Below are 22,767 nucleotides of genomic sequence, written 5' to 3'. Positions count from 1 at the left end.
CACATGGAATGTAGGCTATTTAAATGGGGGAATTAAACCAACATAGATCATCTTTACTCTGATCTACTAAGCCCCTAGAGGGATCAAATATCATGATATGCAAACTAGCATAGAGTGAAAAAATATTTGATCCCTCTCGGGGCTTGGTGGATCAAGAATAAAAATGGATGTTGTAATTTAATTTATGTTAAACATTTTAACTTGGTTAAAATAAAAAGTCAATTATTAAATTTATTAATTTTTATAAATTACTAATACTAATTTTTAAGCTCCAGGTTTATGATAACCCATGGTATTGAACCATGGTAATACCATGGTATTCATGTGAGCATAGACTATTTAAAGGGGAAATTCTACCATCTTAGATCCATCTTAATTCTGGGTCTACCAAGTGCTCAAAGGGATAAATAGATTTCATCCATGTGGAATATCTCCATTAATATTGGTTTTCAAAACAATGAAATCTTATCACTCTTTCCACATCACCCTCGCAGAATATTTCTCACCATTTTTCAAACATTCTCAATATGGTATCTTCATGAAAAAGTTTAGGTACTGATGTTGGATTAGTTGTTTGAAAAATAAGCTAGTTTATACAACCTTTCATATTATGTGCTATTCTTAGTTTGTCCTAATGATCTGTAGGGGTTGGAGCCATTGCACTATATTTTCCTAAAAGGTGGAGATTGTTCACCAAAAAGGAAATTAATCTACATGTTACAATGCCGTTAAAAAATGCGAGACCTATGAGGGTAGTGAATTATGCTAATAAGCAATTTAGATTGGGAGAGACGTAATTATATTTTATTATTTAATTGAATATTTCGAATTAAAATAATAATAAATCTACATTTGTATATTCATATATTGATTGGGAGTATTCTCACAATGATCACTTCTTTCAATTAGATCCCCTTCAAGCCTTTGGGATACCTAATAGTTTCCTATATAATATAGTTGGGGCTTCCTACTTGTTGGCATGTTGGGGTAAACAAACTTGATGTGTTTTTGTTTTTTATCTCGCAGTTGGAGTCTATGGAATAAGAAAGAAATTTGATAACTTGAAAAAAGTGGTAGTTTGACAAAAGTTGTAGAGAAAAGTTTAATCTCTCTTACCTTGACATGACTCATTGTCAATATCAACACCTACAAGAACTTTTTTGTGGAATATTATCAAAACTAATAGAAGGATATGAAAGAGTGTATTCTAAGAACCTTGACAAACATGACCACTAAAACTTGGAACATTGTTTGTAGGAAGAAAAAATTATGTTTCTTTTTTCCAAATATGTTTGTTAGTATATTACAGTTTAATGAATATGTTTTATTATTATCATATATGGTTTCATACTTTAACAAAACATTCACCAAGACTTCACAATTTTTTATTATTCAATAAAAGATTTGCCAATATCTTACAAGATTTTATAATTCAGTGAAAAATTCTCCATCAGTGTACAAGATAATATAATCTGGTGAGAGATTCACCGAAAAAATTATATATACATATTATATTATTGATAAAATCGCCTCCCATTTTTCCTATGTATCATGGGGATTAGCCCATTTATTATATATATAAATTTAAGGTGGTTCTTAAAATTTTCCCTAGTCTTGGAATTAGAACCTTTTCCTAAAAGAAAACTTTTCTACAATTACAACATCGAATTAAATTGAAGCAACAATTAAAAAATAAAAATATAAAAATAAATGTATTTTGTAAATTTGGAGGTACATTAGATGTGGCATCGAAGCCTTGAGTTACAACACTAAGGCCTTTGATATATATCACAACTAGAATTTTATAGGATAAGTGTATTTTTCTTACAAAGTAAGGAGCAAAGTGAAGAAATATCATGACATAACCATCTTCAAGACCTCATCATGGAGAGGAAATTTGGGTAAAATTTTGTGGCAAGGCACCTTGACATCCAGTAGAGATGTTAGAGATTGTGGGAGGTCAAAAAGTGCAACTAGAAAACATTAGAGTAGATAATAAAAAATAATTTAAAGTTAGTGTTTATCAAGAAAAAAGTATTAAAAGTCTAACCGAAAATCCAAATCAGAAAACATTATAAGTACAAACTTTAGATAATGGAGATAAAGAGGAACCCTGAAAAAGAAAGGGTTAGTATGGTATAGATGAGAGGAAGCCTCTGAAACCTAAAAATTAAAATGATCTAGGTGAAGAAAGAATTGAACATAATTAAACCAAAATTAAATTAACAGAACCTTATCAAGTTTTAGAAACAAAATGTATAACCATAAAGATAATTTAAGAATATTATGCCTCTAGCATTTGATGGTGAGTTAGAGGAGGAATTTGAAGCATGGTTGTTAAACATAAATAGATATTTTTCAAGTGTATGAATATCCCAATAATCTGAAAGACAGATTACCCACTTATAAGCTGCAAGGTAAGGCATCAGTATGGTGGGATGAAATTATAATTGTGCATAATATAGAAGATAAGGCTATGGGTTAGAAAGATTTTAGAAAACACTTCAAAGGAAAATATCTGACAGAAAGGTATTACGATGATCGTATGACCATGGATGAATTAGTCATTAAATTCATCCATATCCTATGATATGTACGATACATTCAACAAGTAAAAGTTAAACTTAGAAATTCATTAGTTGTTTACCCATTTCCTTGAAAGAGAAGATTGAGTATGACAACCCCAAGACAATGGTTGAAGTTATCCAAAAAGTCAGAAGATGTTACCAACAATCTAAAAAAAGAAATGAGAACTTAAAAACTTTGCAAAATAAGAAAAATGAAAGATTCATGCAAGGGAATAAAGGTCTTAAATCCTCTTCTTCTAAGAATTCTTTCAAGAATAATAAAAATGGGAATTTCAATATGATTAATAACCAATACAAGAATCAGACACAAACAAGATCTAGACAAGTTGATATAAATGGTAAAGGAACTAATGAGAAGGAAAGTGAACCCTTCAAGTGCTGGGGCTATGGGAAACCTCATCTACTACAAAACTTCCTACATAATGTTAACTCTAATAATGATTTAGATAATGTACAAGAAACTTCCACATTAAATGATATGGCTATGAATATTTCTAAAATTAATAGAGCCTTTAAGGATTGATAAGTGAAACATTAATTTACTAAGATCTAAATAGAAGGTGATATTAAGAATCAATTGTGTCAATTATAATATACCCATGATCTAGTTTAAGTTATGTTAGTCTAAAAACAGTGGACAAGTGCAAGTTGAAAAAGGAAAAACATAAAATATCTTGGTTGGTATAGCTAGCAACTAGTGGTAAAAGGAAGATTACTAGTTTGGTTAGGAACTATTCTATTAATTTATATGGGCTGAAAACAAAAATAAATTTGAATGTCATACCTCTAGGATCATATGATGGGTTAGTGGGTATGTATTGTCTAGAAAAGCATAAATAAATTATTAAGTTCTTGGAAAGATTATTACTTGTAACAATGATGAGGGAGTAGCACAAGAAACTAGACACATACCCTAACCAATCTAAGTAAGATAGTTGTCAACCTTGTAATTAAAAATATGTGCAAGGAATAGTTGTAAATTATTTTCAATTCGAGTGGAAGATTTAACACAGGAATGTAAGGTAAACATTTTGGATGACCTTGCAGTCGTGTGGAAATTTAATGATGTTTCTACAAATGAAATTGTCAAGTTGTCACTAAGAAGAGACATTTATTTTTCCATTGAGTTGACACCTGAGGAAACACTAGTGTGAAGGGAACGTTATAGGATAAGTGTACCATAGTTGAATAAATTAAAGATGCAACTTCATGAGTTGTTGGACAAGGGATATATCAGACCAAGTGTCTCACCTTGCAGAGAATCAATACTTTTTGGAAGGAAGAAGGATGGTACTCTCAGGTTATATAATAATTATAGATAACTAAGCAATTTAACAATCAAAATAAATACCCATTACCTAGAATTGATTGTCTATTTGATTAGGTAGGGGGAGCAACAGTGTTCCCTAAGATAGGCTTGAGATCTGGTTTCAACCAAATCAGAGTTAAATTTAAGGATATCCATAAGACTACATTTAGAAATAGATATGTCCATTGTGAGTTCGTCGTGATTCCCTTCAGACTCACAAATGCTCCATAAACATTTATGTCTAATTAATAATGTTTTCAAACAATACTAAGATAAATTTCTATTGATCTTCATCGATGACATTCTAGTTTACTCCAAACACGAGAAGAGCATGAAAAAAACTTAAGAATAGTGCTATAAACACTTAGAGAGCATCAACTATATTTTAAATTTAATAAGTGTGAGGTTTACCAAGATCAAATTTAGTATCTGGGGCATGCAATATCCAAAGAGGGAATCAGAGTAGACCATAAAAAGTTCAAGGAAATTCTTAATTGGCCTATTCCTAAATATGTATCTAACATCACATCCTTCATGGGAATTAGAGGTTCTTGTTTTAAGTTCTTGTTTTAAGTTCATGGGAAACGAGTAAAATTTATATTGAACCAAAAATGTTATGGAAGTTTTGATCGATTGAATTATTTGCTAAATTTATTTCCCATACTTAAGATTACTAATCCTAATAAAGATTATATAGTGTGCACAATTTCTTGGTTAGTAGGATTACATGGAGTGTTACTGCAATATAACCATGTTATAACATATGAATCTAGGAAGCTAAAGGAGCATGAAAATAATTATGCATTGTAGGACCTAGAATTAGTTGTAGTAATTCGTTCTTTAAAAATGTGGCAACACTATCTTTTGGGAAAGAAATTCATGGTAATAAACAATCATATCAGTCTAGAATATTTATTTAGTCAACTATATCTAAATGAAAGGTAGGAAAGGTGAATGGATTTTCTTAGTGAATTATATTTTGAAATAAAACGCATCAAGGAAATTGCAAATTCATTAAGTAAAAGTTCAAAATCATATTTGTGGGATTTCTACTAGTAGTGTTATAACAAACTTTAATTAAGAAATCATGACTGCAACCTTAGAAGATCAGGAATACAGACAAGAAGAAGAAAAGTTGTTAAATGAAATTGGCCCAAGAGAAGGATCAAATTATGCTCTGAATAGTGATGTTTCTTTTACTTTCAAAAACAAAATTTACATTCCAAATGTGTATAGAATTAAATAACTAATCTTAGAAGAACATCATGAGAAACCTTTTCCAACTCATATAGGCTATCAAAAACTTATCAAAGCACTTAGAAAATGATTTTATTGGCTAGGGATGAAAGCATAATTGGCTAAGTGTTTAGCAAAGTTTCTAGAGTGTGAAAAAGTTAAGTGGAACACTAGCATCCTACTGTGTTATTAAATCTTATACCTATTCCTGAGTGGAACTGGGAAATTCTCTCCTTAGATTTTACTACAGAATTACCTAGAACCAAAAGAGGACATGATCCTATCATGGTTGTAGTTGATAAACTGAGTCAGGTGGCTCATTTTATACTCGTGCAATCAACATTCAATGATGTTCACATAGTTAAAAGCATTATAAAGGAGATATTTAGACTTCATGGGGTACAAAAAGAAACACAAAATTCACATCAAATATTTGGAAGGTACTTTTCACAACATTAGATATATAATTAAATTTAAGTACTCCTTACCATTCCAAAACCAATGGAAAGATTCAAAGAAACAACGATAACATTGAAGACATGATTCACATGTTTGCAATGGATCAACCCATTAAATGGGAGGATTACATACATTTGGTTGAATTTTCATATAACAATTGTTAGACTAAACAAAGCGCAGCTGAAATAATAGAAACATACACAGTACAAAAAAAAACCTCACAAAAACATAACACAGAGATTTAACGTGGTTCACCCAACCAATCTGGGCTACGTCCACCAGAACAGAGGCATCGGCAATCTTATTATTCAAAGGAGATTACAACAAATCTAATAATTCACACATGCTCTCAGCTCTCCCCTATTTCCTCTATTTTCTCTACACACTCTTTCAATCCTTTACGGATTACATTTCTATATAGCTGGAGCATAAAACTGAATCATAAATTCCCTCACAACAAATATAGGATGCATTAACTCCTCCTCAAAAAATACTAGAGCTAATATAGCAACTAATCCTATTGTTTTCACATACATGAGATTTCTGCCCAATTTAATAAAACTGAAAATCTCAACAATCTCCACCTTGACAACAATTAGCTTGATGCCTTGTTCATTTATTATTTTTATCTTTTCTGCGAGCCAAGAGAAGCCAAACACCAACGCAGCTTCTCTAACAAAACTGGTTTTGTGAACATGTCTGCACAGTTTTCCTTCGTATGCACCTTTTCAAGAGAAACACCCCTTCCAGTGATAACCTGTCTTACAAAATGGTATTTGATTGGTATATGTTTTGATTTACTATGATAGGCTGGATTCTTAGCCAAATGAATTGCACTTTGACTGTCACAAAATAATTTGATGTTGTCCTAAAACCTACCAAACTCACCAATCAAACCTTTCAACCAAACCGCTTCTTTGCAAGCATGCGAAGTAGCTATGTATTTTGCTTCAGTAGTGGATAAAGCAACAATATTCTGTAGCTTTGAAATCCAGCTAATAGCTCCACCTGCAAGAGGAAAGACGTACCCTGAAGTTGACCTTCTCTTATCCAAATCACCTGCAAAATCAGAATCAACATATCCACAAACAAATTCACTACTTTTATTATAAGTGATACAATAATCACTTGTGCCTCTCAAATACCGAAGCACCCATTTGACTGTTGACCAGTGTTCTTTACATGGATTTTCCATATACCTACTGACAACCCCAACTGCATGTGAAATATCTGGTCGAGTACAAACCATCGCATACATCAAACATCCTACTACATTGGCATACGGAATTCAAGACATATATTCCTTTTCTTCATCTGTATTAGGACATAAACTGGAAGAAAGCTTAAAATGGGAAGCTAAAGGGACTGACACAGGCTTCACATTGTTCATACCAAACCTCAAGAGTATTTTCTCAATATATTTTTGTTGTGATAGCCACAACTTACCATTGTTCCTGTCTCTGAAAATCCCCATGCCAAAAATCTGTCTTGCTGCTCCCAGATCTTTCATATCAAACGTCCTTGCCATCTGAGCCTTTAACTTGTTGATCTCCACTATGCTTTTGCTTGCTAAAAGCATATCGTCAACATATAACACTAAGATAATGAACATGCCATCATTTAATTGCTTAAAATAAACACAATGATCATATTCACTTCTTATATATTTCTAACTCAACATGAAAGAATCAAACTTCTTGTACCATTGTCAAGGCGACTGCTTCAGACCATACAATGATTTCTTGAGCCTGCAGACAAATTTCTTATTGCGATGCTGAACAAACCCTTCCGGTTGTTCCATATAAATTTCCTCATCTAAGTCTCCATGTAAAAATGTAGTCTTAACATCTAGTTGCTGTAATTCTAAATCAAGCAAAGCGACTAATGCTAACACAATTCTAATTGAAACTATTTTAACAACTGGTGAAAAAATCTCATGAAAGTCAATGCCTGCTTTCTGAGAAAAACCTTTTGCGACCAGCCTTTCTTTGTACCTGTCCTCAGTATCATTCACACCCCGTTTCAACTTGAAAACCCATTTACATCCCATAGTTTTCCTATCTTTCGAAAGTTCAACCAGATCCCATGTGCCATTCTTGTGTAATGCCATCATCTCGTCCTTCATAGCTTCATTCCACTTGTCACTTTTCAAACCTTCTACAGCTTCTTGATAGCACAGAGGTTCATCATCATTAGCAGTTAAAGCAACTGAACTAACATAATCATCATACCTTTTAGGAGGACGTTTAATTCTCGTGAACCTCCTTAAAGATGTTTCTGGTGCTTCCACAATTGGCTGACTACCATCTGTAGGAACTTCTTCATGATCAGCATTTGAGACCTGTTCATGATCTACATCTGAACCCTGTTCATGATCTGATTCTGAAACCTGTTCATGACTAGCATCTGAACTATGGTCATCATGACTATCATTAGAAGTGCTTTCAAACTGAATGTGCTGAAAATCAGATACATCATCCTATTTCAATATATTATCTACATCTAACTGTACAAGAGAGGATTCATTAAACTTTAAATCTCTGTTGATGATGATCTTGCAGGTAGTAGGATCCCACAATCTATATCCCTTTGTTCCATCACCATATCCAACAAAGATATACCTTTTTGACTTTGGATCTAATTTAGTTCGCTGATGTTTAGGCACTAGAACATATGCATCACAACCAAACAAACTGAGTTTAGAATAATCACAAGGGTAACCTTTCCATACCTCTTGAGGAATCTTGTAACCTATCACCGTGGATGGTGATCGATTTATCACATAACAAACTGTAGCCACCGCTTCTGTCCACAATTCCTTCTGCAAACCGACGTTACTCAATATACTCCTTGCTCTCTCTAAAAGAGTCCTATTCATGCGTTCTGCAACTCCATTTTGCTGAGGAGTATAAACAGTGGTCTTATGTCTCTCGATCCCTGCATCCTTGCAATAGTTTTCAAACTCCTTGGAAGTAAACTCACCACCATTGTCAGTTCTTAAACATTTTATAGTTCTACCAGTGATGTTTTCTACCAATGCTCTAAACTGTTTGAAAACTGTAAAAACATCAGACTTCCTTTTCAACATGTAGACCCACACTTTCCTAGAGAAATCATCAATAAACGATAAAAAATATGACGAGCCACCATATGAAGTTGTAGGGGCTGGGCCCCAAACATCTGAATGGATATAATCAAGTATTTCTTTACTAGTATGTTTGCCTGTTTTAAACTTTTGCTTACTTTGTTTTCCAAACAGACAATGTTTACAGAAATCTAACTTTCCAGACTTTAGATCAGGAAGTAATTTGCGATCAGCCAAAATTTTTAACCCTCCTTCGCTCATATGGCCCAACCTTTTATGCCATAAGCGAATGGAACTACTGTCATGTTTAGACACCGTAGACACATGATCTGACCCTGTTCTTCCTTCTAACTGAAATCGATTTCCTACCTTCTTAGCTTTCATTAGTACTAAAATACCTTTGTAAATTTTCATTACTCCACCTTGAATTATAGTTTTATATCCATTTGTGTCAAGTGCTCCTAGTGAAATTAGATTTTTCCTTAAATCTGGTACATGTCTTACATCAGTTAACATTTTGGTTGTTGCATCAAACATTTGCAGTTGTATACTCCCTATTCCCACAATATTACATGCGACATCATTACCCATGTACACGACTCCATCATTAATTGATCTATACATCTTAAACCATTCTCTATGAATACACATGTGGTTTGATGCACTAGAATCTAACAGCCAATGTTGATCATGATTTGACAAATTAACTGATAACACTTCATCACTCATACCTGAACCAAATGATGAACCTGTATCTGTCGTTTTTGCCTCTTGCTTCACTATCGAAGAGTCCTCTTTGGATGCTTGCTCTCTCTTCCAACGGTCCTTCTTCAAATGTCCCAATTTGCCACAAAACCAGCACTTTACCTTACTCTTCTTCCCTTTCAATTTTGATCGTGAGTCGCTATGCTTACCTGAGCGTCTTTCTCTAGAATGACCTCTAGCCATCATTGCCTCTGATGTAGAGGATTTTTCATTTCACCTCTTCCTTGTCTCTTCGGACAACAAAGCTCCAACAACATCATCAAATTCAATGGTTTCCGATGAACTAAGACTTATAGAAGTCAAAAAATGATCCCATGACTCGGGCAACGAGCAAAATAAAGTTATAGCTTTATCTTCTGATTCAAATGTTACTTCTATACTTTCTAATTGCACTAGGAGAGTATTAAAGACATTTAAATGATCAGCAATAGCTGTACCTTCCTTCATGCGCAGACTGTACAATTTTCACTTCAGAAGAATCCTATTGGTTAAGGATTTTGTCATGTACAACTTCTCCAACTTTGTCCACAAACCAACAGCTGTTTTCTCTGACATGATGTTAAACAAAACATCATCCGCTAGACACAGTCAAATACCGCTCAGAGCTCTTCCATCCATTTCATTCCATTCATCATCTATCATGGGGTAAGGCTGTTTGGCTCTTCCCAGCAGTGCCTTCGCCACGCCTTGTTGCACAAGCAGATCGTGCATCTTCACTTTCCAGATCTCAAAGTTATTTTTGCCATTAAACTTCTCGATCTCAAAACGAGGACTTTGAGTTTTTGCCATGTTGTATCAAAAAAACAATCTCCAATTCCGAATTAAAAAATGCCTCTGTCGTACTGTGTAATCACAATTTTAAAAGAAAAAACCAAAATTGCAAGTTTACCAGAGGAAAAATCTATCGGGCGCTCTTGGACAGCGAAAAAACCGCACCTAAAACACATCCACTGCTTGGCGCGCTTAATCCCATCGATTCTGCGCCAATCTGAACGTTGGATCTCTGGCGCGAGTACAAGATTTGGATCCGCGCCAATTGGCGCGTCTGTTCAAAAATAAAACGCGGCAACCCGTTCACTGCTAAAATTGGCGCGACTGTCTCTGCAAAAATCACGCCAATCGCTGAAACTCCACCTTCAGTCGATCTCTCACGCGCACAAGCTCCACAACCAGTGACTTGTAGATTATGGGCCTTCCACGCTCCACTACGCCGCTCTGATACCACTTGTTAGACTAAACAAAGCGCAGCTGAAATAATAGAAACATACACAGTACAAACAAAAACCTCACAAAAACATAACACAGAGATTTAACGTGGTTCACCCAACCAATCTAGGCTACGTCCACCAGAACAGAGGCATCAATAATCTTATTATTCAAAGGAGATTACAACAAATCTAATAATTCACACATGCTCTCAGCTCTCCCCTATTTCCTCTTTCTTCTCTACACACTCTTTCAATCCTTTACGGATTACATTTCTATATAGCTGGAGCATAAAACTGAATCATAAATTCCCTCACAACAAATATAGGATGCATTAACTCCTCCTCAAAAAATATTGGAGCTAATATAACAACTAATCCTATTGTTGTCACATACATGAGATTTCTGCCCAATTTAATAAAACCGAAAATCTCAACAACAATAGTTATTAGAAATATCTTAATATGATTCCTTTTCAAGTCCTTTATGGTCATAAATGTCATACTACATTAAGTTGGAGCAAACCAAAGGAAAAACTTGTTTTGGGACCCGATCTCTTAAAAGATATGGGGTAGGTGGTTAGAAAGGTAAGAAAAAATTTAAAAACAACTCAAGACAAGAAAAAATTGATGTAAATTAGAAAAGACTTTAGAAGGAATACAATGTAAAAGAACATGTTTTTATCATATTCAGACCAAACAAGTGAACATTTAAGTTGGGAACCTATGCTAAATTGACATGTGGATTATGTGGGCTATATGAAATTCTAGCTAGAGTAGCACTAGTAGCCTACTAGATAGAAATACCATCCACAATAAAGTTGCATAATGTATTTCATGTATTAGTTTTAAAAAATATGTTCATGTTCCAACTCATCATTGATTGGAATGTGATATAGGTCAGGCGAGAAGGTGAGTTCTAGTTCAAGTATCTGCAAATTTTAGAAAGGAGGGAAACTTTACTTTGGAATCATCTTATCATCTAAGTTAAAGTGCAATGCAAACACTCTAGCCTTGAGGAGGCCAACTAGGAGATGGGAGAGAAAATGTGACAAACATTTACTTCACTCTTTCAAAAGTGATGAGTGGAAAAAAAACGAGGATAATGTTCAAATTAAGGGAATAAGAAATTAATACCCTTGTTGCGATTACTTTATAACATTTTATGATTTTATGATCACTTGTAATTACTCAAGTTAGGACCATTGGCCATGGGGCCAAAACTAATTTGGACATTTGAATGATAGGTGTAAGTCATTGTGTGAAATTATAAATGATTTTTTTTTGTTTTTTTAGAAATATTATGGGAACCAACATGTGAGTAGTCAATATTCTCTACTATGAGTAACAATTTAAGTGGTTGGAATCCCAGGTAGTGGACAAGTAAAGGTGGCAGTTTTAACAATTATAACCTCCCAATATTTCCTATGATTCGAGGAGGAATGATCACCACCTCTAAAACAATGTAACTCGATATAAAATGTTATTCTATGTGGGAAAAAGGAGACATCATAGTGGGAGACAAAGGAAATGTTGGAGAACTAAGAAACAAAGATGCCTTTAAAATCCTGAGGGCTGAGAAGAAATAGCCATACATTGAAAAGGTAGGACATTGTTTGAGCCTGTGTGTGGAAAGGAGGAAATTATCATCAAATGTTGATTAGTTACTGATAACAGAGAAGTTTGAGGCTCATAGCAGAATTTTTGTTGTTCCAATTCATTGTTTGGGAGGAACATGTTGTTTTCTACTATACTTTCAAGGGTTAAGAACAATAAAAAGGATATTTTAGTCATTGTATTATTAAAAATTCTTTGTTTCAAAACATTTATTTACAATGTAATATCTAGTATGAGGGGTTTTGCACCAATACTAAATAAACATTATATTTGGTGAATAGGGAAAGAAATTTTAATATTTAGCATGTAGAGAGAGAGAGAGAGAGAGAGAGAGAGAGTGTGTAATTTTTATGAATGCATGTGACTTTTACACTGAGGAAAGAATGGATACATGTATGTTTCATAGTAAACAAAGCAAAGATATACATATGACAATATGTTGAACAAGTAAAAGATAAGTACAAATATCTTTTCTATATAAGAGGTAGAAAATCAATAAATGGATAATCTAAACCAATAAATTCTAAGTATGTTAATATTTTAGACAAGTATTGTTATTTTCTTAGTATCATGAACACGGAGAAAAGGAACAAAATGGAAAATTTGTAGATGATTTTACTACAACTTACCATGTAGGAAAATTGAAATATTTAAGTAGGTTTAACATGTTTGTAAGCTAGGATAGAGGGATAAATTCCTTATTAACCTTCTAATGGATGCAATACACACTTGACATGAAAATAAATCTTAGGAAGTGGTTACAAATATTATTAGCACATGTATCCTATAACCACCATTTCTACACAAAGTCTACATTGAATAATTTTAAGCTTAACTTTAGCTGAATGCTTAAGGGAAGAATTACTATAGAAAAAAGGATACATGTTAATGAAAAAAAGAAATACTGAATCAATTAAGAGAATAACCATACATTCTTCGCTAAGAATAATATTGAAGTAAGTCATAGAGTAAAATAAATTATAGAGACTAAATGCAGATAAATAAAGTAGCATATTCAAATTACTTGCTTCAACATATACATAAACGATACATCAGTTAGGGGTTCAAAAACCCTAGTCACACAAAAATAAGTACATAATAATTTAGCGTACAAATGTCTCCCAAACAAGTTGCTGATGCATACTTTGGAGTTAGAGTGAACAAATGTTCAAAAGATAAGGTATTAAGTTAAAAAAAATGAATCTTTAAACTCATAGCATAACTCAAGGCTAGTTATGCAGAAACGCTATACTATAAAATTTGTACAGATGTAACTGCAGTCATGGAAGAGTTTTGGGAGACATAAGGGTAGTCATAAATATCGAAATCATATTTGTGATAAAAACTATAAGATAGGAAACAGGGGTTTCACAAACAAAAAACCATCTAATTTATATTACACATTTACTAGGACCGTAAACCTTTTTTTAGATAGTATATTAAGTTCTGAGACCCAAGTATCAACATGTTAATGGTTGTACAAGGGTTTGTAATATCGTTAATTCCTAGATAAAGATATTTTTTTGAAAAGAGAAATTACCAAAAAAACCAAGAAATAATCTAAAGACATAAAACCCTAGTGTCGACAGATAAGAAGAGTCGCAGAGGAAATTGAATTCGATACCTACATGAAAAGTTTCTACAAGCATGACGAGGTTCGACATCAACTTGAAACGGGTTTACCTTCATCTGGTGAAGTATTTACCTAAAATCCTGAAGGCGATTTAACTTAGAAATCCGCACGTTGAAAATTTGAAAGGAATTCAAGTTACAAACCCTTGTGCTGGAATACTGAAAATATATCAAGTATAAAAACCCTCGCGTTACCTAATGAAACCCTAAGAGGGTGATATGACATCTCAAGTGTCATGGATTTGAGTACTTCGGAGTGGTTGCACTCCTAATTCCCTTGAATGATTAAAACCTTGAACTATGTTACCTTTGGAAATATCTTGAACATAATGTGTGTGAGTAGATGTGGTTTAAGGGGTGTGTATCTAGATCTCCTTCTCTTATAACAATGAAGTTCTAAAGCCCTAAACAAATGGTTGGCCAATAGAAGGTCCTTAAAAGGCTCATGGAAGGAACCACAATGAAACCAAAATTGTCAGTCAAGTCGTTTTTCCATGCACGCAATGATAAATTCAAAATTTTCAAGTTCAAACTGGTAAACCCTCGACGACAAAGTTGTCAGGATGACTGTAACACAAAGTTTACAAGTTCAAATATGGTAAGCCCTCAATAGAAAGTTCATAAAAAAAAACCATGAAATTACCTGTCGCCCGCAGCTTGAAACATTGTGGATGAAAACAACTCAATGTGGAAACAAAGCACCATCAATGACTAGAGAAGTGTAGGTGATAGCCTAAACCCTAGTTTACAGCCGAATAAATCTTTGTCTATGAAGAACATGCAATGTCAAATGACATGTCTGAGAAGAACATGCAATGTCAAATGACATGTCTGAGATAGTAGTCAATCCAACCAGCTAATTACATCAGGTCATCGACAACGTTTAGTTTCCTCGAATCATTTCAGCCGTCCTACTATGACTTGATGGTCAAAACCATGATTTGCATGCTCGACATGTGAGGAGAAGACACAGATTTAAACTGAGTTTATCTCAGAGAAGCGAGCCAAAAAATGGTTATATATATATATATAAAAGTATGAATATAAGGATAACGGATCGATGGTTGATATGAAACCTAAGCAATAATTAGTGGTAAAATGTCCCGAGCTCAAGCTCAAGTAACGATGTGGTGGTGAAGATGATATCCAAACACATTTTATTTACAAGATAAACATTACATCAACGTGATAGAGACACAGTGGATAGACGAGGATTGTTTAAATAATTGTCGAACCCAAGATTAAGAGAGTGTATCATTCCCCTATACTCATATTACCTATCGAGCTGAAATATAGGACGTAACATAGAAATATTGATTCTATATAGTCTTGGAATTAGAACCGGTTGCTACAATTACATCATTAAATTATATATTTATTTATTTATATGGGTACATTACACACTCAAACCTCTTATGTATAAACAAATACATTTTCTATTGTTTCAAATAGATTAATGGAATTAAAATTCTTACGTTTTTCCATTTCCTTGAGCGTAGAATAACTAACAAACGTGATATTTCTTGGATCGAAATAAGAATAGGTTTATCCTTTTTAGTGAATACGTATGGAATGACCGAAAATAGAACATGCTTGTTGATGGAACTATCTTTAATTAATGATTAAATTATTCTGGAAATATGGTGGATATCAGCTAAGTTACTTTGAGATTTCCATTATATTCCTGAATTTCCAATCTAGTTACACTAAAAATGGACATTGCAAGTAAATCATCTGCTTTTCTCCGTTATTTACAATAAATAGTTTGGTAATGTTATATACTGTTTTTTAAGAGCTTAAAGCTTGCCACTATTTCTTATTGCCTAAAGCTTAATATCTAATAAGTCATATAGGTAATTTATCAGAATTTATGAAGAAAAGTGACGAACTAAAACATCTAAAGCACTGATTGGAATGAGGAACCCATGGTTCATGAAATTATCTAAATGTCTTATAACATATTCTCAACAACTGATGAAAATGCAATATCGTTGTATAAGAAGAATTCATTGTTTCTCGATATCACACAAACAGAGCGAGAGTTTTATATTATGATTGATTATAAAATCAGCATGAGCATTTACCTGTTTGTCTTGAAGCGATGAAGACATTGCGTTTCTGGCTGTTTCCGTTTGTATTCGGTATTTTGTCAATATTGTGGTGACGCTTCACACAAAATAAAAATACATCTCAGCAATTCATTACTATAAAGAGAATAAACATCGACTTGTAAATTCTCTATTTGATTATAGCCCCAGCCGAAACACATATTTCAATTTATCATCGCACAGGCTGAAAAGGTATTTCCAAAGCATGAAAACGCATATTGCAATTTATCATCGGACAGGCCGAAAAAGTATTTCCAAGGAAGAAAACATTGCTGAAAGACAAACCACAAGAAAACTTAATAGTCGTGAAGGGATTGCAGACAGAAGACAGGTACAGGGAAAATGAGAAATTTTTGTTTCCTAGAAGGCTCTGGCTTCGTTACAGTTCTGTTGGTTGCGGATTTCGTGGTTATTTCTGTGAGTTGTAAGCCGTGTGCATTTGTATAGGCTGGAGATGCAGAAGTGATGTCGCAAAACAAAAGAAGAGGGAGGGAGTGAAATATTCGATGACCGATGGAGCTTTCTTACCTCGAAGTTGGAAATAAAAGGAGTAATGTACGTTAGCTTCGATTTTAATTACGGACTTCTCATCTATTTTCAGTTGCAACCCACAAATCAAATTCTAATCGAGCTAATTGAATTAAAAATCTAAAATTATAGTTAACAGTTATTCGTTATTTTGGGCCCAAAAGCTTAAAGTTTCCACCTTAAGAAGGTAAGCTTAGTCTCGAGGATGTGAGGTTTGGTCTTATAAGTTTATAAGTCTAGTGGTCCAGGATTATGTATTCCTGAGAGTTGATTTAAATGTGATTGATAAAAAAAAAACGATTTACATTATCTTATTTTAACAATTCGGATTTAAGAATCCAAAAAAATATATTATCAACATCCAAAAAGATATATTATTAATGGTTTGAATACTATACTTACTTTTTTCAGTTCTCTATAGAAATCCTTAGTGCATCCAGAATATTGATACAAACCACGTAGAATAATAGTTAGTTTTATATATATAGTGGAGAAAGGAAACCATGAATCGACTGAGAATGAAGAACGCTAGGGTGTTCGAAGTTTTTGTTCCGCTCGCTGTCGCCGTTAGGTTTCAGCTGGCAGCTGAGGCCATCGTCAACCGCACAAATCGATTAAGGCCTGATCGGCGTGAGCCAAGTCATGGCGATGGAAGTGCTGGTCTGATATTGAAGGATTTTCGGCCTCCTTCCAGATCGCAGAAACCCAGAGGGGAATCAGTCTTTCCTTATGCGGAATGGGTGACAAGTTTTTCGGACACCGTAAAGGAATGGGAACCCGAAGTGATCGAAGTCACCTTGATTGTAGATCTGTTCCACATCCCCATAGATCTGTTATCCGTCTGGCAACTAGATTGTCTGGCCACTCAGAAATCTACTTTCATACATGGATGGAGGGCTCGTAGTCAGGGTTGGAATTTGGATTTCCCTTTACCCGTCATATAATTTTTTTTTTTGATGTTTTGGGTTCTTATGCTTCCCGTAAAAAAAACGTTATGTTTAAAATTTTGCCCTTCAAAAATGATGTTCTCATAATAAATTAACCCTTCACCAATAAAATAAAATTTCGTTTAAAAAATTACCATTCAATAACATAATTATGTTAACAAATTTCATATATTTATCCTAAGGAAAAAAACCAAAATTTGAAAAAACTCAATTGTAGAGGTTTCAACAAAAAGTGTTGAACATTTGAAATTTGCTCATTTCAAATATATAATCAGTCCTAGGTAAAATAATTAATGGTTATCCATTGCATATCTTTAAATTATCATTTAAAGCCAACAATTTACATTATGCCACATGAATATTTAGATGCCTAATAAAACTAAGTTCCATACAAATTCAAAAATAATTTATGACATTATCTAATATAATGTTCGATACAAAATATAAATATATGACACCTTAGAAAGGCATAAGAATGTACCACCATCTTCCAACCATCGAATAAGAGAAATACATTTGGAAACAAATTATTAATTCATACATGTACATATACATAAATTATGGTTTACTCAAAAATCCAATTACACCAAACTAATGTCACAACTTACAAGTTTCTAAATTCCATTGCTCCAACGATAATGAAAGAAATGAAATACTTCATGTTGCATGAAAGTTATGCATTAAAGCAAAATAATGAGGAGAATCACATATATGTGCAAAAAAATCTCCTGTCTATTTAAATGCATCTTGAGATAGGATTGTCAAAATCCGGCCGGAAGCCTAAGAAAATCCGAAAAAACAAAGGCCTATAATAGCCAGCTACATGTCCACAAAATTACATTCACTCTTCAAAAGCGACTGTCTATCAGAGAATTACTCTAAAACAAACTTGTTCACATCCAACTGCAGAGCATATTTTGAGAGGAAATCAGCAACTAAGATATGCATCCTGATTTCTCATTATTGGTAAATCTTTTCGAGTGTGAACCAGATTGGTCATTCATTTCAACATGGATAACTTGCTTTCTCTATGTCTGTAGATTAAAGACAATTGGATCTATGCTTGAACATCAATATGGATGTTTGGACGTCATATCTAGTAGGGTCTGTGCATTGATATGGTGGTATGGGTGTGGCGTAGACGAGAAAAAAAGGAAAGAAGTTGACATAGATTTCAATTCATTCATAGGTGATCATTCTTGAATGTGTCCTTTAGTATTGTCTTAGGTTAGCCCAAGTTCCTGCAAGAGTTTGGTGCAAGCTTCCCCTCCTGACAGGTTGGCTATAGAGATGGTACAATATTGGATGTCTGTAGTTTATTTGGATTAAGGATAGAAATGACCTCTATACAATGTGGTATTGGGTTCAATCCCAGCGGCATGCTTGATATACCGGTTAAAATAATTGAGACCGAGTGTATGGGAAGCTAGATGATTTTATGAAAATAATTATTTTATTTGCTGCATTTGAAGATAAAGTTGGTTTTGTATGGCTAACGAAATAAAATCCTCTCGACCATTGCTTTTGAAGCCAAGCACAGTATGTTTCCCAAAAGGAAAAAAAAGGTCATTTTTGTCATCATTTCTAGTGTTTTTAGTGATGTACTTTATTTATATAAAATCCATGTAAGATACATCCATTCAATGAAAGCATAATAAAAAAAAACTGAAGAGGATTTAACTCCTCTTAACAACAGAGATGTACAGCTCCAAGTAGGATTTTCAGTTGGTCAGTTAAGTTCCTAGGATTACAGTGCTTCATATTTAAATTGCCATCTTGAACAAGATGAAACTTCTCTTTACAATAGATGTATAGCTCCAAGTAGGCTTTTCACTTTATTATTCCTAGAACACTACAAGGATTCATATTTAAATTTTCCATCTTTCAGATTCCATTTGCGAGTTTTGTTTGCTTATAGAAATTCATTATTTGAATGCCTTGACAGTCGACTCTAATTACACTATCAAGCAAGTATAGGAATAAATAAAATGGGGCAAGTGTTCTATTTTATTCAAGTGGATCAATCAAAAGTGGCAATGATGGAGAAATTTGGATGCTTTAATGACGTTCTTGAGCCAGGATGCCACTATTTGCCATGGATTTTTGGGTACAAAGTAGCAGGTCATCTTTCCTTACGAGTACAAAAGCTGGATGTGCGATGTGAGACAAAGACAAAGGTATGCATTTTTTTCTACTCTATGGTAGAACTATTGTTTAAGACAAAACCCAACTCTGTGTTTTTTTATGTTAATAAACATACTATTAATGCCCTTATTTTCCTTTTGGAAAGTACACGTGAAAGCTTATGTCTTTGATGGTAGATTTCAGAACTTGTCTCTATTGACTTTAAACATTTAGCCTACTTATGGAGTTGAGAAAACCATATATGCCTTATCGTCATACTAAGAAATCATGGCAGTTTGTATCTACTAATTTATGTTTTGTGAACATTCAGAATTTCATTCTGTTTTAGATTAGTTAAATGTTTCCATTTCCAAGTCACTAAAGAAAAAGGAATGGAGTGACCATTGTTAAGAAGGTTTTAGCAATCAATATCGAATTAGTTTGTTATGGTTCATCTTTTAGCATGAGTAGATTCTAGACAAAGAATAGAAAAAATGGTTTCTAAGCTTTGATTGTAAGATGAAAATGTGTTAATTTAATCCCAATTCAACAGTTCGATATGATGCCTTTCTTTATAGTAGTATACAGTCAGGGTTCTCTGTTAGTGGCGACTCGGTAGAGGGATTTGACATTGTTGTTATTTTCATTCTAAAATCCCCAATGAGTCATGACGAGACACGACACTGAAGATCCTTAATATGTAAATTAACAAGGTGTATTAAGTAAATTTTTGGAGAGACGTGTAGATAGTGAAATAGTCTGACAATCATTTCATAAAAAAAAAAAATCCCCAAGAAACCATATTCTGGATAATGACAAACCCTTGTTTTAAAGAGTGTGAGTAGTTACGGATATCCAAATCTCTTATGAAATAAAAAATTAAATCACTTATGAAATTAAAAATTAAAAGCTAGCAGCAATCAGACACATAGTGTTTGAAGAAAAAAAATCAATCACTAACCTGAAGCACCAATTTGCAGTTTCCTGGCAGTTTCCTTGGAGCCAATCTTGAGCTGACCGTAAGTCTGAATGGGCATATGCCTTGTCAGGGAAGTAGACGGCCCAAAGCTCTTCTGGGCATGTGCAAATTAAGGATAAAGCCAACTACGGCCCACCAGCAATATTAACAAGGCTTTCACATTGCCATTGATTTGCAAACTTTTTGTAAAAGCAATTAACAAGGCTTTCACATTGGCATTGATTTGAAAACTTTCTGTAAAAGCAAAGTGGTGTCGCGGTGTACATAGCAGAAAGAAAGGTGTATTGTGGTTGGCAGTTGCAAACTTACCAAACAGAGACAACTTTCACTTACATTTTTAATCCACTTGCAAACCGATTTTGATTGCAAAGGAACATACCAGTTGCCTCATTCATTGAGGAGGTAGCTTGCCATTGTGCTGGTCAATCATGAGGCAACTTGCCAAAAAACACTTTCAGATGGAAAATAAAGGGGGCGTAATAACGTTTTGGAAAATGTTTTAGACGTAAAAAATACGTCTTCCACCATTCTACGCACATCATGAAAAACAACCATCCCCAAGTGTCAACTGTCAAATACGGGAAAAATGCCCTAGGATGGGCAAAATGCCCGTCAAATTCCATCCCTACTCGTAGTATTTTTTCTCTTCACCTCCATGAAACAGAATCTGGATTTTCTCAAATGGTAGCTGTATGGTGGACCTGGTAGTACTTTTCCAGTCCATTTTCGGCCCATCTCACAAAACTTGTCCGTCCCTTTTTCTATTCAAAGACCTATTCCTTAAAACTAAAAAATCAAATTTGGAACTAGGGGAGTGTTATCAAATTTTATGAAAAAACCCTAGATGGAAAATAATTCTTATTTGGCCCTCAGATCTAGTGATAGATCTCAAAAAATAAGGTTTAGTATAATTTGGGTATACCAGCAAATCTACGTATTCTAATTCTGGAAGGAAGATCGTTAAGAGGTTATCTAGTTGGAATACTAAGAAATAGATTGTAGTGCCACAATTTTAATAATTACTAGGTTGAGGGATGATGCTCCCACTAATGAGCGTAATTTATACGGATCAACATGTCTACCATAAAGCCTAAAGGCCCAACCTCATTCAAGGATGACCTGAAAGGGAAAGCTCCTAAAATGTCCCCAAATATGTCGATTCCAATAAATGATGGAAAAAGCACCATATGTCAATAAATTTGTAGAAATAGGTGGCTTTTTCACAACTCTTTAAGCCAAAGCTCTTAGGTTGGTTAACACAAGGAGAAAACACCATATATGTTAATAAATTTGTAGAAGTAGGTGGTTTTTTCACAGCTTTTTAAGCCAAAGCTCTTATTCCCATATTTAAAGGTTTCTGGCCCAAATTTGAAGCTCTATATCAGTGGGTCTTCTCCAATTGGACCAATAAATGTGATATTTATATGTATTCAAGGGGTTTCTTTGTGGTTTAGTTCAATAATGAAGAAGACCTGGATGTTTTAAATACGAGACCCTAATTTTGGGAAATGAAGGGTCTCTTTAACTCCATGGTTTCAAGACTTTGATGCTTCAATAATGGTGATTATCAAGATGCCAGTATGGGTGAGACTACACAACGTCCTACTTTGATGCTTCAATCCAACATTCATGGGATCTCCCCGATATGAAGTCCCAACTAGAACTCACATTGTTTGGTGTAGAAGTCCCATCTAGTACCATGGCCTGGTTGCCATTATCTTAAAGATATGCCTTAGCTCTGGCTTGTCATCACTTGAGAATGGTATTCTTCGTCTTTGAACAATGAGGTTAGTGTGTCTACTGAGTGCTAGTGTTACTTGTGTCAAGGTTCTTTCACCACAGAGGGAGAGGGTGGAAGTCAATCTCCAGTCGAAAGGCAAGAGTCCCAACTCTATCACAGACACACAACACAACAGGACGTGTGCAGCTTTTGGTGGAGTAGTAAACACGAATGTGGTAGTCACAACACACAAGAAGGGATAACACCTACAACACTCAACAGAGTAGTCCACACCAGTGCAACAGTCATTATAACAAGTTCATGGGAAAGGTTTTGTATGATATCTGGTGAGGCAGCCCACACAGGCAAGACAACATTAACAACTTATACAACACATTTTCATAAACATATGTATTGGAGCAACCGAAATAGTTCAACTATGTCAACACATGTTAAAGGAACATG

General features: G+C 34.1%; 1 pseudogene across 1 annotated transcript in view; it reads right to left on the bottom strand.

Annotated features, from left to right (window-relative positions):
• The window catches only part of LOC149182538 (protein VERNALIZATION 1-like), a 221,501-nt pseudogene that overhangs the window by 139,217 nt on the left and 59,517 nt on the right, over positions 1–22,767 (bottom strand). Inside the window, exon 2 of the transcript XR_016257627.1 lies at positions 15,981–16,062. The product of XR_016257627.1 is annotated as a protein VERNALIZATION 1-like (transcript). The remainder of the gene's footprint in view (positions 1–15,980; positions 16,063–22,767) is intronic.

Source organism: Pinus tabuliformis, chromosome 3_2, assembly GCF_031772625.1.
Source record: "Pinus tabuliformis cultivar Carrire ecotype Pingquan chromosome 3_2, CPIR1, whole genome shotgun sequence".
In the NCBI taxonomy this organism is placed as follows: domain Eukaryota; kingdom Viridiplantae; phylum Streptophyta; class Pinopsida; order Pinales; family Pinaceae; genus Pinus; species Pinus tabuliformis.
Note: the sequence above shows the minus strand (reverse complement) of the source record. Positions and strands in the feature narration are given on the sequence as shown.